The sequence below is a fragment of the Triturus cristatus genome, chromosome 11, assembly GCF_964204655.1.
Source record: "Triturus cristatus chromosome 11, aTriCri1.1, whole genome shotgun sequence".
Taxonomy (NCBI): domain Eukaryota; kingdom Metazoa; phylum Chordata; class Amphibia; order Caudata; family Salamandridae; genus Triturus; species Triturus cristatus.
In genome coordinates, this window is record NC_140594.1 from 287,315,488 (window position 1) to 287,329,729 (window position 14,242).

The 14,242-nt window shown below is 41.2% G+C and overlaps 1 long non-coding RNA gene across 1 annotated transcript; it reads right to left on the reverse strand.

The window, feature by feature from the left end:
• Positions 1–509: 509 nt before the first annotated feature.
• LOC146784053 (uncharacterized) lies at positions 510–13,253 on the reverse strand. The gene is made up of 3 exons (XR_014970364.1): positions 12,321–13,253; positions 8,162–8,302; positions 510–1,195 (listed from the first exon to the last, which is right to left on the reverse strand). It is a non-coding gene; the product is annotated as an uncharacterized LOC146784053 (long non-coding RNA).
• Positions 13,254–14,242: the final 989 nt, after the last annotated feature.

Sequence of the window (14,242 nt, forward strand, 5' to 3'; positions counted from 1 at the left end):
TTAAAAAACCCGCTTCCTCTGCGGGATTCCGCCGACAAGGACTTTTCTTGTGTGATTTGGAGTATGCACTGCTATTAACCTGCTCCTGCAGACCAAAGCAAAGCATTTTTGTCATGCTCTTTCGGTCTGCCATAGCGCTTTCTCCGCACTTCTGACAGGTAAGGGAAAAAAACATGTATCTGCATTTCTGATATCCCGTACTGCAGCTGCTGCAGTTCAGAACACAAAATCTCCCCCTGCTTCCACGGACGGAATGATTCCTCAGTCACACGCACATACACACATCACACGCTGGTGGGGCCCATAACACCAACTTTCATTCCACATCAATCCTATCCGCGCCTACAGAGGGATCTTTAAAACTTACGAACTACAGTTCTTTACTTGGATGGAGGAAACCACATCTATTAAATTACCCAAACAATTCCTCCATCCGGAGGGCGATCGGATCATTTAGTTGAGTTGGGATTTGATAGATAACACTTCAATTCTTATATTAATCAAATAAAACATTACAAGAAAATAACCACCCGACACAATTCTTCAAACAATGATTTTCTTTATCTAATTAAATTTCAGGTTTAAAATCCTAACAAATGCAATATTATCTTTTGTCATAATTACCTATTCTGGCTAATTGTCGTTCTCTAAGTCAGAAACTGGTCCTCAGAAATTCATCAGAGTTCTACCGTCCAGTCCTCTGCTGTCAGCGTGGAGTGCCGCATAGAGTAACATCGATCAGGGTGCGTCTCAAGCTCTTTGGGTGGTAACCTAATTTACCTCTCTAGACTACTAATATTTATACCAAAATTTACATATACATGTAGCATTTTCATTATTTCCAGGTCATTGATTGGCTGTATTCAGCCCCGTCCCAATGCTTTAAGCAACATTTTCAAAATTTCACATACGGATGATGTATAAACTAGGCGCATGGGAAAGTCGTTTCCAGGTCAAGAAAGTATCAGTCTATTGTGAATAGGTGGCTTTTGGTTCCCAGATGGCAACATTTCTTCCATGTTCAGGGACATTGACATCTCACCCAGAGTAGTCTTCATAGACCTGGTTCGAAGGTTCAAGGAGAGGACACTACGTAGTCAGTGCGGGCGCCTTCCTCTGCTGCTCAGTGCATGAAGTCATGTACTTTAGTGAGGATTCAGTCGGCAGCCATCTTTTAGTAGGCCGAAATAGTCAACTTAAGTAAAGAGACACAAGAATCGTAATTAATACATAGAAATGATTTAAACAGTGTTATTCCCTTATGTGTCTGCATATATCTAGCCATATGCGACATTTAAAGCTGTTAATGCTGGTTTATTTAAGCGCAAATCACATTAACTCTGCTTAAGCTAAACATATACATTTAATATGCGTACAAACTTAGTTCACTTATTATTTTTAGCCATGCAATGCATTCCCACGTGTATTCTCTTGATTAATAAGGTTGGTTAGTTCATCACAGCACACTGTTTAATCATTAATATTAATCAATTTAGTCATTTTAATATAAACATATATAAATGGATTGGGTATACCAAAAAACTTTTATTTTACCCGCTCCATTAATCCCCCCTTTGGTGATTTTATCACCACCAAACCAACCCACAAAATATCATTTTCCCCTTTTGCAGAAATTTGAAATGTCTTTTTGGTTAATTAAAATTCTGTTTCTCTTTCATCTTCTCTCTTGGTTTTATCATACATACTCTCCTTCCACTCTTCCATTTCTATTTCATTGAGATCTTTTTCTGGTTTCTTTTCCCTCTTTTTGTAAATTTCTCTTTTAACCTTCTTTTTATTTCTTCTATATCTACAACATATACATCCTAATCTAAGTATTAATAATACAAAAATCACACAAGTTAATGGGAATAATATTTTCCCTATTATAGTACTACCTAATTTACCTAAGAAAGCTTTAATAGCAGCCATTTTATTACTAATTCTAGTCCAGATACTTTCAACCTCCAGTGGTTTTATTTCATCATGCAATTCTGTAATATTCTTGATATAGACTTTTAGATCTCTGCTTTCGTCAGGGATGTAAGTGCAACAATGTTGAACTTTCAGCATTCCACAGACTCCACCCTCTTTTGCCAATAAAATGTCAAGGGCAAGTCGATTTTGCATAATCATAGCACGCATGGCAACCAATTCAGTGTTTACCAATAGAAATCCTCCAGCTGTGCTTGTTGACAAAGGATCCACTGTAGTGGACAGCTTCCGGATATTATTTGCATTCAAAGATATTCCCACTGCTGGTATCAAGGCTCCAAAAATATCACCTACAATTTCTAACCAAGTTTCTCTTCTGCTACGCATTAGTAGGTTATTTGGTCCACTATTTTCTACTCTATCCATGTGAAAGATTTTTGGAAAGACCAGGCCTACATAACATGTGCCATACCAATGGTCAGGCAACCTGTAATAAGCCTTGATCCCACAAATATAATACAATCCAGGAAAAACTGGGTCTTCTTCACATCTAAATCCCCATCCGGATGCAATGAAGTATGTATCATGACACTCACTTGTCCCAATGTATATATAATCATATTGAGATCTTTCTCTCATGATGCATAATTTGCCTTTCTGTGGTCAATCTATAGCTATTGTTGGTCTAACATCACCTGTCGTTTCCTTGTTCCCATCTATTGCCCAAATGTTTTCCCCTTCTTTATGTCCTTCTGCATTCTTGTGTATTTTCAACCTCCTCTCCTCAACCATATCCAAGAATGTTTTCTCTACTGGATTCAAACTGCAAGTTAAATTGTTCTTAAAAATATATTCTAGAGTTAGTCCTTTAGTTTCTATAAAAATTTCTCCTAATACATTAGCATCTTTAGCTGGATTTAATTCTTTATTCATGGGCAATCGTCCAAGAATATTATCTATGTTAGACATATTATACTCTAATTTTCCTACTTGATAAAATATACTGGTTAAGACGCTACATGTTATTCCATAAGTTGCTGGGAGGTGATGATAAGTCACCCCTTCTGAAACAGATGCAGGTAATTGCATACAGACGTAGCAATCCCTTACTTCCATCGTTTTAACATATTCATACAACAATTTCGAAAACACATTACTAGAAAAATCATTTCTTGACCTATCTTGATGCACATGCTCTGTGCTTGTTCTAACCGGTATTACTTTTTGTGAGTTTTTCACTATATTAGTCATATTCTCAGTATGTCCTGCTAGTGTATCTAAAGTTACTTTGAAAGAGATCAAAAGAGCGAGTACGCTCCAAAGAAGCATTAATAGTCCTGTACAACAGCAACATGTCTTGCAACATCTTCTCATGAAGGTACATCTACTCTTATTATCATCTATGTTAGCCATCTTGTTAGATCTAACCGTGTCTTTTGACTAAGCCTCTTTTACTCCGCCTCTTATAGCTTTCCTACAAGAGCTAAAATTTATCAGGTTGTCCAAATACTTCGATTTTCTTATTCAATCCTGTGTATTCCTACAAGGATTAATATCAATTTCTCAGCTTGGCTTTTCGTCGTTTTTCACTTCCTTCTCGTCATCCACATGCAGGATTTCCTGATCTTCCGCTTCTTCTCCAATATCGGATAAGATAACTCTCAGGATTTCACCAGTTTCTTCTTCTTTTATCAATTTCAGCCAAGTCTCCTCTGGATTTCCTTGACTATCTGCCTCTTCTCCTTGTTCAGGCAGTGCCACGTACGTCCATTCAGGCGACTTATACTTCTGGTTTGGTTTTCTTGATCGTTTGTTTGCTTCCGACACTTCCGTTTCTCCCTCTTTCTCTGGATGCTGACTGGTTACTTCATTCACTTGTTCAGCCTCTGAGGTTTTAGCTCGTGTCAATCTGTATCTTAGTTTCTTAATTTTATTGGGCCAAATATCTCCTTTGGCGTTCCTTCTTGCTTTGCCGTCTTTGCCATTTCTTTCCTCGATCCAAGTTCTCTTTCTCAGAACTCGACCTTCTGGTATCTCTGTTTCACTGTCTTCAGATTCTGTTTCATTTGATTTTTCTTTTTCAGAAGTCTCCTTTTCCACCTCTTGGGTTGGCCCTACTTCTGTCCCTCCTCGGGTCTCCGGCACGCAATCCTCCTGCTGACTATTTGTCCCTTCACCTAGCTGGGTGTTGCAGTTCCCTACATCTCCTCGGGGATTTTCCGCAATCTGTCCCTCTCTTTCTGCAACTGTCCCTTCTTCTTCTTCCAGTATTTTCTCAGGTGGAATTTCTTCTACTCTTTCATCTGGTGTAAAAGTTACTTCTGACTGGATGTTCTTTTCTTTTCTTCTTTCTGTGTTCACCACTAGCGTTTTGCTCATCCCCAGAATCTGATGTATCTGAAATCTGCAATCTTTTCCTCAGAATTTCTTCTCTGGGGGTCTGAACTAGTCTCGGCTCATTCTCCCCCCTTTCAGGATTTTCTTTTGTTTTTATATTCTCATTGCTTGACTCATCACTTGATTCTGATGCGTCAAAGTATTCTTAACCAATACCGTCTGCTGGATTTGGAACTCTCAGAGTGTGACTGGCATGTATCCAGTTTTCCAGTCCTGCACACTTCACAGCAGTTGTTGTGGTCAAGATGACCTGTCTTGGCCTTCCCCACCTTGGAACCAGGCAATTTCTTCTTCTGTGTACTTTTATCCTCACCCAGTCCACTGGGCTCAAATCATGGGCTGGTTTCTTTTCAAGTGTGGTGGCATCCGCTCCAGCCTGGTGAAACACAGAATGAACTGCGTCAGCAAGGCCTTTACAGTAATCCAAAATCATGTCATCAGTTATAGTCATCAGCTTGTTGACTGGCACAAACACGTGTCTCATGGCGCGTCCCATGATGATCTCGTGTGGACTCAAACCTGTGGTTCTATCTGGTGTAGACCTAATGGTCATCAAAACCAGAGGCAAGACATCAGGCCATTTCAAACCTGTGGCTAAACACATTTTTCCTATTCTATTTTTGATAGTACCATTCATTTGCTCAACCACACCAGAAGCCTCTGGTCGGTAGGCACAATGCAGTTTCTGTTGTACACCCAATGCTTCACAAATTAGTTTCATGATCTCATTGTAGAAATGTCCTCCTCTGTCTGATTCTATGGTTATTGGGAACCCGTACCTTGGGAAGAATTCCCTCAACAATAGCTTGGCCACTGTGATTCCATCATTTCTTCTGGTTGGGTATGCCTCCACCCATCTAGAGACAGACAAACTACCACTAAAACATACCTCAGTTTGTTATAAGGAGGCATTTCAATGAAATCTACTTGCATTCTGGTGAAAGGTCCTCCCTCCCGGCCTATGGTACCCAGACTCACCACTGTTTTTCTTCCAGGATTATACTGCTGACATGTCAAACATCTCTGACAGAGACTCTCTGCAATCAGCCTGAATTCTGGATTATACCAGGTCTTCTTAAAGGCCCTTATCATGGCATCCCTTCCCAGATGTCCTTGGCCATGATACATCCGTGCCATGGTTGACATCATGCTATCTATCTTCCATCCCGATAGACCCACACATGATCCTTTTCACTGGGTGCACATCCTGCTTTTACCCACTGCCTAATTTCTTCATCCACTGCCTCATCCTGCAATTGCCTCACTTCATCCCATGTTCCCACAACGTTAGTAAACATTATGGAGCAAGAAGACATTTCCTTTTCTTTTGACCGATTAATTGAATACTTGTTTCGGGCACAATACTGAGCCATGTCATTGGCAAAACGGTTTCCGGTAGTGATGTAATCACTACCTTGTCCATGAGCAGCACATTTTACCACAGGCAACTCTTTGGGCATTTGTATTGCCTCAAGCAATTTTCCAACCACTTCTGCATTCCTTATGGGAGTTCCACTTGATGTCAGGAAACCTCTTTGCAGCCATATTTGGCCGAAATCGTGGACAACTCCGAAGCCATACTGGCTATCAGTCATCACAGTTACTCTCGCATTCCTCCCAATCTTGCATGCCTTGGTTAATGCCACTATTTCTGCTACTTGAGCGGATCTAACTCCTTTCAAGGGCGATGCCTCTATAACTGCTGAAACTGTGCATACTGCATAGGCTGCGCTCAACACTCCTTCATCCGTTCTCAAACAGGATCCATCCACAAAAAACACATGATCACTCTCTGGCAGTGGTAGATCTCTTATATCAGGACGAGGTTTCGTGCAGTAATCAAGCACATCCAGACAATCATGATCAACTTCCTCTCTTATCTCCACTCTCTCTGCATCAGGCAAAAGTGTAGCTGGATTCACATTCACACATCTTTCCAGACTCACATTGTTTGCACCTAGAATGACTTTTTCATACTTAGTCAGCCGACTATGTGACATGAACTGTGTTCGACTCCTTGTTAAAAGGATCGCCACACTATGGGGTACAAACACTCTTACTGGATACCCCATCACGATTCCCTCACTCTGCTCTAGGCTTCGGCATGTAGCCGCTACGGCTTTCAGACAACCTGGCAGACCTATCGCCACTGGATCTAACATTGACGAGAAATATGCCACTGGCCTCCTTTGTCTTCCATGTTTCTGTATCAACACTGAAAGTGCGCATCCATTTCGCTCACTACAGTATAGCTCAAACTCCTTTTCATAGTCTGGCATACCCAGTGCAGGGGCTTCACAAAGACTGTTCTTCAACTGTTTAAAGGCTGCCAATTCTTCTTTGTTCAGTTCAAGGGGGTGTTTTACCTCACTTTTTGTCAATATTACCAATGGTTTGGCAATCAGGGAAAAATTACTTATCCACTGACGACAATAACCAACCATTCCCAGAAAGATTCTCACCTCTCTTTGGGTCATTGGAGCTCTCATTCCTCTAATGATTCGGATTCTGTCTATGGTTACTTTTCTCAGGCCTTTCTCAATATTATGACCCAAGTATGTCACTTCCTTCTTACAGTATTGCAATTTTGTTGGAGATACCTTAAGCCCTCCATCTGCCAAATGATTTAACAAAGCTATGGTGTCTGTTTCACAAGCCTCACGTGTCTTTGACGCCACCAGTAGGTCGTCAATATACTGGACTGAAACTGAACTCTCAGGCATAGTAAGACTTTCCAGAGATTTCTTTAACAACTGATTAAAAATGGAGGGGCTCTCTGTATACCCCTGTGGGATTCGGCACCATGCCAAAATACGGTTTCCAAACCGAAATGCAAAAAGTGGCTGGCTGTCATGATGCAACGGAATGGAAAAGAAAACATGACACAAATCAATTTTGTGTACCATTCTGCATCGTGTGGGATCTGATACAAAATCACTGAGGGATTCGGAACAATTGGACAACATGAGACAACAATCTTGTTAATCTTTCTTAAATCTTGCACAATTCTGAATTTCCCACTTGGCTTTTTCAGTCCCATAATAGGCGAATTACATGGACTGCTCATTATCTCCCTCAACACTCCTTGTTGGATCATCTTCTCAATCAAAGGGGTTACCCCTGCTATTATTTCTGGGGTCAGTCTGTATTGTGGAATGTTGGGGTAAACAGCTCCCTCCTTTACAGCAATTCTCACTGGGTCTACATTTCTCATCAGGCCTACATCTTCCCCAGTGAAATCCCAGACTGCTGCTTTCACTGTCTGTTTCAATTCTGGGGGTAATTCGTCTGGATTGAATACTGCATAGGTTCCAGCAACCTCACATTCTCGGTTAGCTATGGTCATCTTGTACAGAACATCTTCATCTGGTGTTTCAAAGGCTATTCCATCTGGTGTACAGAATATGGTGCAATTCATTTTGCACAACAAATCCCTTCCTAATAGATTCACGGGACTGGTATCACACACCACGAATCTATGCATGTCTGAAAATTTCCCTATTCTGACCTTTACAGGGTCAGTAAGATACGTTTTAATCTGGGTGTTAGACACACCAACTACTTGGATTGTTTCATCCGAAAGAGGAAGATTTCTAACATCGGCTGATCTGACAGTAGATCGTGTAGCTCCAGTGTCTACTAGAAAAGTAATGTTTTCATCATTAACTTTCCCATCTACAAATGGTCCTGTCTGATCTATTTCTAGAGATGTGCCAAGTACGCACTCTGCTTCCTCTTTTCGGCACCGTCAATAAATTTCTTCTGGCTCACTTTCGTCATTTTGCATCCAATATTGTGACACAGCGCTCGCGCGTTGCGGTTTGTTTACCTGTTCTTCATTGTAGAAACCCGTTTCTTTACTATATCTCTGTGTACTTCGGCTCTGTGGTAAGGGTGGTTTTGGCACCTGATTCTGTAGATTAACAGCCTTCTGCTGCTGCGGCGATGGGCCACTCCCCTCACACTGCACCTGTGGATTTAATAACGGATTTTCATCATTAGCAAGAGGTGGATTTTTACATTCGGATTTCCAGTGCCCTAATCTGCCACAATTGTGACAGGGAAACTTTTTCTTGGTTTCTTCTATATTACCCTTTCCTGGACCAAACTTTGATTTTATACCTGGATTATTTGCTTGTTCTATCAGCTGAGCTTCCTGTCTCTCTGCAACCTTCACTTGAGCCCACATTGCCTTCTCTTTTAGTTTTCGCTGCTTTGCCTCAATTTCATCACTAAAATATTTAGCATGCCTCAGGATTTCATCTATTTTCTTGCTCTGCCAGTCCACGGTGTGCTGCTTGATCATGTCCCCTATCTCGGGACACAGACCATACACAAATCTGTACACAAAATGACTCAGATCTTTTTCTCCCAGACTGTCATCCCCACTAAACTGTTTGAAGGCCAGAATTAGCCTCTCATAGTATGCGTGGACTGATTCTTTCGCTTCCTGATGTGTTCATCTATTTTAACTTAATCTGTTTCTTTTGGAGGCACTTTGTTCTTCAGGAAGGCCATAACTTGTTCGTATTTCTTCATGACCTCCGGGTCTGGGGCTCCTGTTTTGGGATCTCTCGGGTATTCTTTAGTAGGCCAGTCTATGACTATCTTACATTCTGCCCACAAGTCTGCTGGTACTATTATATCAAACAGACTATTCAAATCAATCCACAGCACTTTTGACAATTTCACAAATCTGTCTACCTGTCTGTACCACTCGATCAGCTTTTCCCATAATCGAGGGAAGTCATTTGTAAATGACAAAATGTCCTGTCTGGTCCATCCATGGGACATGCACATATCCCCCTCCTGGGATCTCTCTCATAGGGAATTCCATCACCACCTTCTCCTTTTCTCTCACAGGAAACGCTGGAAATGTTCTGTCTGAGGTGTCATCCCGCTTCCTATACCACCTGCTCTTCCATTTGTCCACATCTCCCCATTTCCTCAATACTGTGATTATGTCCCTAATCTGCCCTATCCGCCCTGCAGCGTTCAGATTCTCTATGTCTTTTTCTGTAAAATCCACTCGGTATGACTTTTGTAAAGCTTTTACCTTGTCCATGTCAATTCCCATTTCACTCGCTATTTCTGCTAGTCTGTCATGTAAATTCTTTGTTCTCCAAGTGACACTTTTACAGAGAAACAGTAGTTCCTCATCTTGGTAATTTTTCAGCTTTTCTATGGGGATGGTCCCTACAATCAATTCTTCCAATACCATCCGTAATCTCGCCACATCAACGGTATGAGATTCTTTTTCTTTATCCTGCAAGTTTTTCAGCCATACATTCAACTCTTCAGTAGTTATGCTCACTGATTTCTCTGCATTCCCTGGTTCTGTTAATTTCTGTGGTTCTAGTATTGATCCTCCTACCATTCTGCTCCTTTCAGCAGTATCTGAACAACAAAATGGGTTCTTTGACATATGCAATTCACCTCTACCCATTGTATGTTCCCAGGAATTCTCCTTTGCTCTCATCAGGGGCTGTTCTTCCTGTCTACTGCTTACATATGGAACTGTTAATCCGTGCTCACTGTTTTTCTGCTTCTCAAAAATAGGCATAACAGGACCTATGGTCACAGGAACTGTAACTGCTTCTATATTTTTCGTCAATTCTCTTATTTTCTCTGTTAGTTCTAATGTAGTTTTTGCTAATTCCTTAGAATTTTCACTCTCAGCTGTATTTTCCTTTCCCTTTTCCTTAAGAGAATTACTTCTTCTTACTTCTGGGGTCACAACTTCTGTTTTAATGATTCTCAGAGTTTCCCTCACTGGTGTACCTGCGGTCGGCATTTCTGGTTCCTGCCTGTATGGAGGTGGACTTTTGTAAAACATATCATCTAGGACATCGTCATCTGTTTCGTTAGCCCCATACCTCCGGGTTTCTACATTATTTTTCTTTTCTAGGCATTTCCTTCCTCCACTTTCTCCTTCTGGTCTAACGGGAAACAATCCTTCAGTCATACACGCATCTCGCCACCTTCTCATCCGATCACAATGAGTTTCGCGATCGTTTGGCCGTCCAAACATATACCGATACCTACTACCATTTCTCTGTTTTTCTCGCTCATGCATCTCATCTTCCCACTCTGTTAATGCCTCGAACTGCGTAGGCCTAGGTCGCGGATCTAAGTTCATCATCCTCTCTCGTAAGTTCCTCAATATTGCCAAATTAAAGGACCCATCCTCTGGAAACGCTAGAACTCCATCTTCCTTTGTATATTTTGCCCAATTGTCTAACTAAATGCAAGTATGGTACCCGTATTTCGCAACCATGAAGGATGCGGGGGTTTTCGCTGGGGGAAGTAACTGTCCTTCCCTAGTCACAATCTCTTTGTCTTTCAAAAACCAATTCCGCATTTTACTAAATAATGATTTTTTCTTCTTTTCGGGTGAATGATAATACATTTTCTTTTCGTCCCTGCTACAGTACGATCTTTAATCCAATATTAACACGACTCTTACTCCTGCACCAATCCTGGCGCGTCTACGTCACTGTCACAATTTCCAATCCTTGCGCGACTCACACTAACGCACCAATCCTGGAGCGTCTACGTCACTGGCTAACTGTCCAATGCCAGCGCGGTCCACCTGACGTCAACAGTCGCTGCAGCAGCTCCTGCTCCTGTCTCCTGTCTACAGTCTACCCCTCCTTTACCAGACTACTCGGTAGACTTTGTTTCGATTTTACAATACTTGTTAGTTACAACATACAAACATCTCCATTGTCTGCTCCGCTAACCACAGAATAGTAAAAGATCTTTCCCACGAGAATTCTGTCTTCCCGAGAGCAGCGCTTACCTCTGCCCTACTACAGAATCTTTACATCCGTTGGCAAAATAGCACATCCCTCTACTTTACCCTTCTTTCAAACATCAATTAACTGTTGTCTCCGGTATTAAAACACATATATGGAAACGCAATGCTCCTGAGAAATAAAACCAGAGTTCTGCAATTAATTCAAATGCTATTTCATTCACGCACTTTCACACAAAGAAATACCGTTCATTCACACAGAATCCTGCTTTCCCGAGAACAGCGAACAGTCTGTCCTACTACAGAATTATAACATACGTTAACAAAGCAGCGCTTACCTCTACTTTGTCCTTCTAACAAGCTCAGAGAACACCTGCTACCTTTTCAGTAAAAAGCGTTATCGGCATACCAATTGGTTTCCTGGTACTTTAGACCAAAATTTCACAGATAACTCTTTGCTATCATATGCACTTCTCTCACACAGAAATTGTCTCTAATGGCAACACACAGCGATGTCACCGAATCGAACCCAGACAATGCGACGCGCAACTTCAATTTCTACGCGTTTTCCCGTGTACCTACGGGCAACCACAATTCCGTCTTTCCCGAGAACAGCGCTTACCTCTGCCCTACTACGGAACTGTCACCGACTTCTTACATCCCAGAAGCCGTACAAACGACATGAAACTCAATACGACTTCAACATATAGTGTTAATACATACATCAATACAATCAATAATCGATAAGCTATATATACATGCCAAAATCATCAAACCAAAGCAATAAAAACCATCATCTTGCTACCAGAAATACTGGTGCAGTTCAGAACACAAAATCTCCCCCTGCTTCCACGGACGGAATGATTCCTCAGTCACACGCACATACACACATCACACGCTGGTGGGGCCCATAACACCAACTTTCATTCCACATCAATCCTATCCCCGCCTACAGAGGGATCTTTAAAACTTACGAACTACAGTTCTTTACTTGGATGGAGGAAACCACATCTATTAAATTACCCAAACAATTCCTCCATCCGGAGGGCGATCGGATCATTTAGTTGAGTTGGGATTTGATAGATAACACTTCAATTCTTATATTAATCAAATAAAACATTACAAGAAAATAACCACCCAACACAATTCTTCAAACAATGATTTTCTTTATCTAATTAAATTTCAGGTTTAAAATCCTAACAAATGCAATATTATCTTTTGTCATAATTACCTATTCTGGCTAATTGTCGTTCTCTAAGTCAGAAACTGGTCCTCAGAAATTCATCAGAGTTCTACCGTCCCGTCCTCTGCTGTCAGCGTGGAGTGCCGCATAGAGTAACATCGATCAGGGTGCGTCTCAAGCTCTTTGGGTGGTAACCTAATTTCCCTCTCTAGACTACTAATATTTATACCAAAATGTACATATACATGTAGCATTTTCATTATTTCCAGGTCATTGATTGGCTGTATTCAGCCCCGTCCCAATGCTTTAAGCAACATTTTCAAAATTTCACATACGGATGATGTATAAACTATGCGCATGGGAAAGTCGTTTCCAGGTCAAGAAAGTATCAGTCTATTGTGAATAGGTGGCTTTGGGTTCCCAGATGGCAACATTTCTTCCATGTTCAGGGACATTGGCATCTCGCCCAGAGTAGTCTTCATAGACCTGGTTCGAAGGTTCAAGGAGAGGACACTACGTAGTCAGTGCGGCCGCCTTCCTCTGCTGCTCAGTGCATGAAGTCATGTACTTTAGTGAGGATTCAGTCGGCAGCCATCTTTTAGTAGGCCGAAATAGTCAACTTAAGTAAAGAGACACAAGAATCGTAATTAATACATAGAAATGATTTAAACAGTGTTATTCCCTTACTAATACCCTTATGTGTATGCATATATCTAGCCATATGCGACATTTAAAGCTGTTAATGCTGGTTTATTTAAGCGCAAATCACATTAACTCTGCTTAAGCTAAACATATAAATTTAATATGCGTACAAACTTAGTTCACTTATTATTTTTAGCCATGCAATGCATTCCCACGTGTATTCTCTTGATTAATAAGGTTGGTTAGTTCATCACAGCACACTGTTTAATCATTAATATTAATCGTTTTAGTCATTTTAATATAAACATATATAAATGGATTGGGTATACCAATTTTTTTTATTTTACCCGCTCCATCACAGCAGCATACTTTCAAGTCCCATACTTGACAACAAACCAGTTTCAGGCCTCGATATGGTCAATGGGAGAAATACATTATCCCTATTATTTGCTCAAATCCACTTTCCTCTTCTAAAATGTTGGCATGTATCTAAAATGTTGGCATGTGTGCTATCTCCCTCTTTCCTATCTCGAAATGTTGGCATGTATGTCTTGATGGCACAACAACAGTGCAAAGACAGAGGTATCAAACCAAAGACCAAACAAAGACTGACCATCATAGATAGATGTATGTGAGGAAACTGAGAACCTGACATCAAGGTGCACAAAATGGCTGAGAAGAACACGCACAAGTGTGGAACAGAAATCACACATGGTTCACGTAGCTTGCTTTGCAAACACTCAGGAATATTGACAGTAACAAATACAGCGAGTACAGTTTGATGTTTGGTTTATGGTATTAAATTCAGAAGTCGTTTCCACAGATAAATGATATGTTAGCAGCAATATAAAGTGTACTTTATTCCATTAGAAATACCTCGTAGCACTGGTGCAGTTCAAGTTCTTTGCAACCGTGTGCTGAGGAAACCACTTTCCGTGCACGCTTTTGCCCCATGCAAACAGTAGGTAGTTAAAAAAAAAAAATAGCGGCAGTTGCTCGGTGTAGGTTGCCAACACAGTCAGCCAGCCAGCAAGGAATCCATTGGCCTCCGTTTCGGGTAGTCTTGGAGTGCGACGGGTTCCTCACACCACATTGGCACAATCAGTGCACCGGCTGTTCTATTGACAGGTACGTCTTAATCAGGTGACTCATTTCTGAACCGAAAGTATCCCTCCGCAGAGACTACTTTATTCCTAATTTTGCTGGTAGCGCAGCCGGCAAAGGCCTCATGTCGCACTCACCTGTGTTTATTTCGTTGCACGGTCATGTTGACGGTTGTCGCACGGGAGTTTATCTCAGAAAGCAGCAGTGTAGGAGGGAGCAGTGAG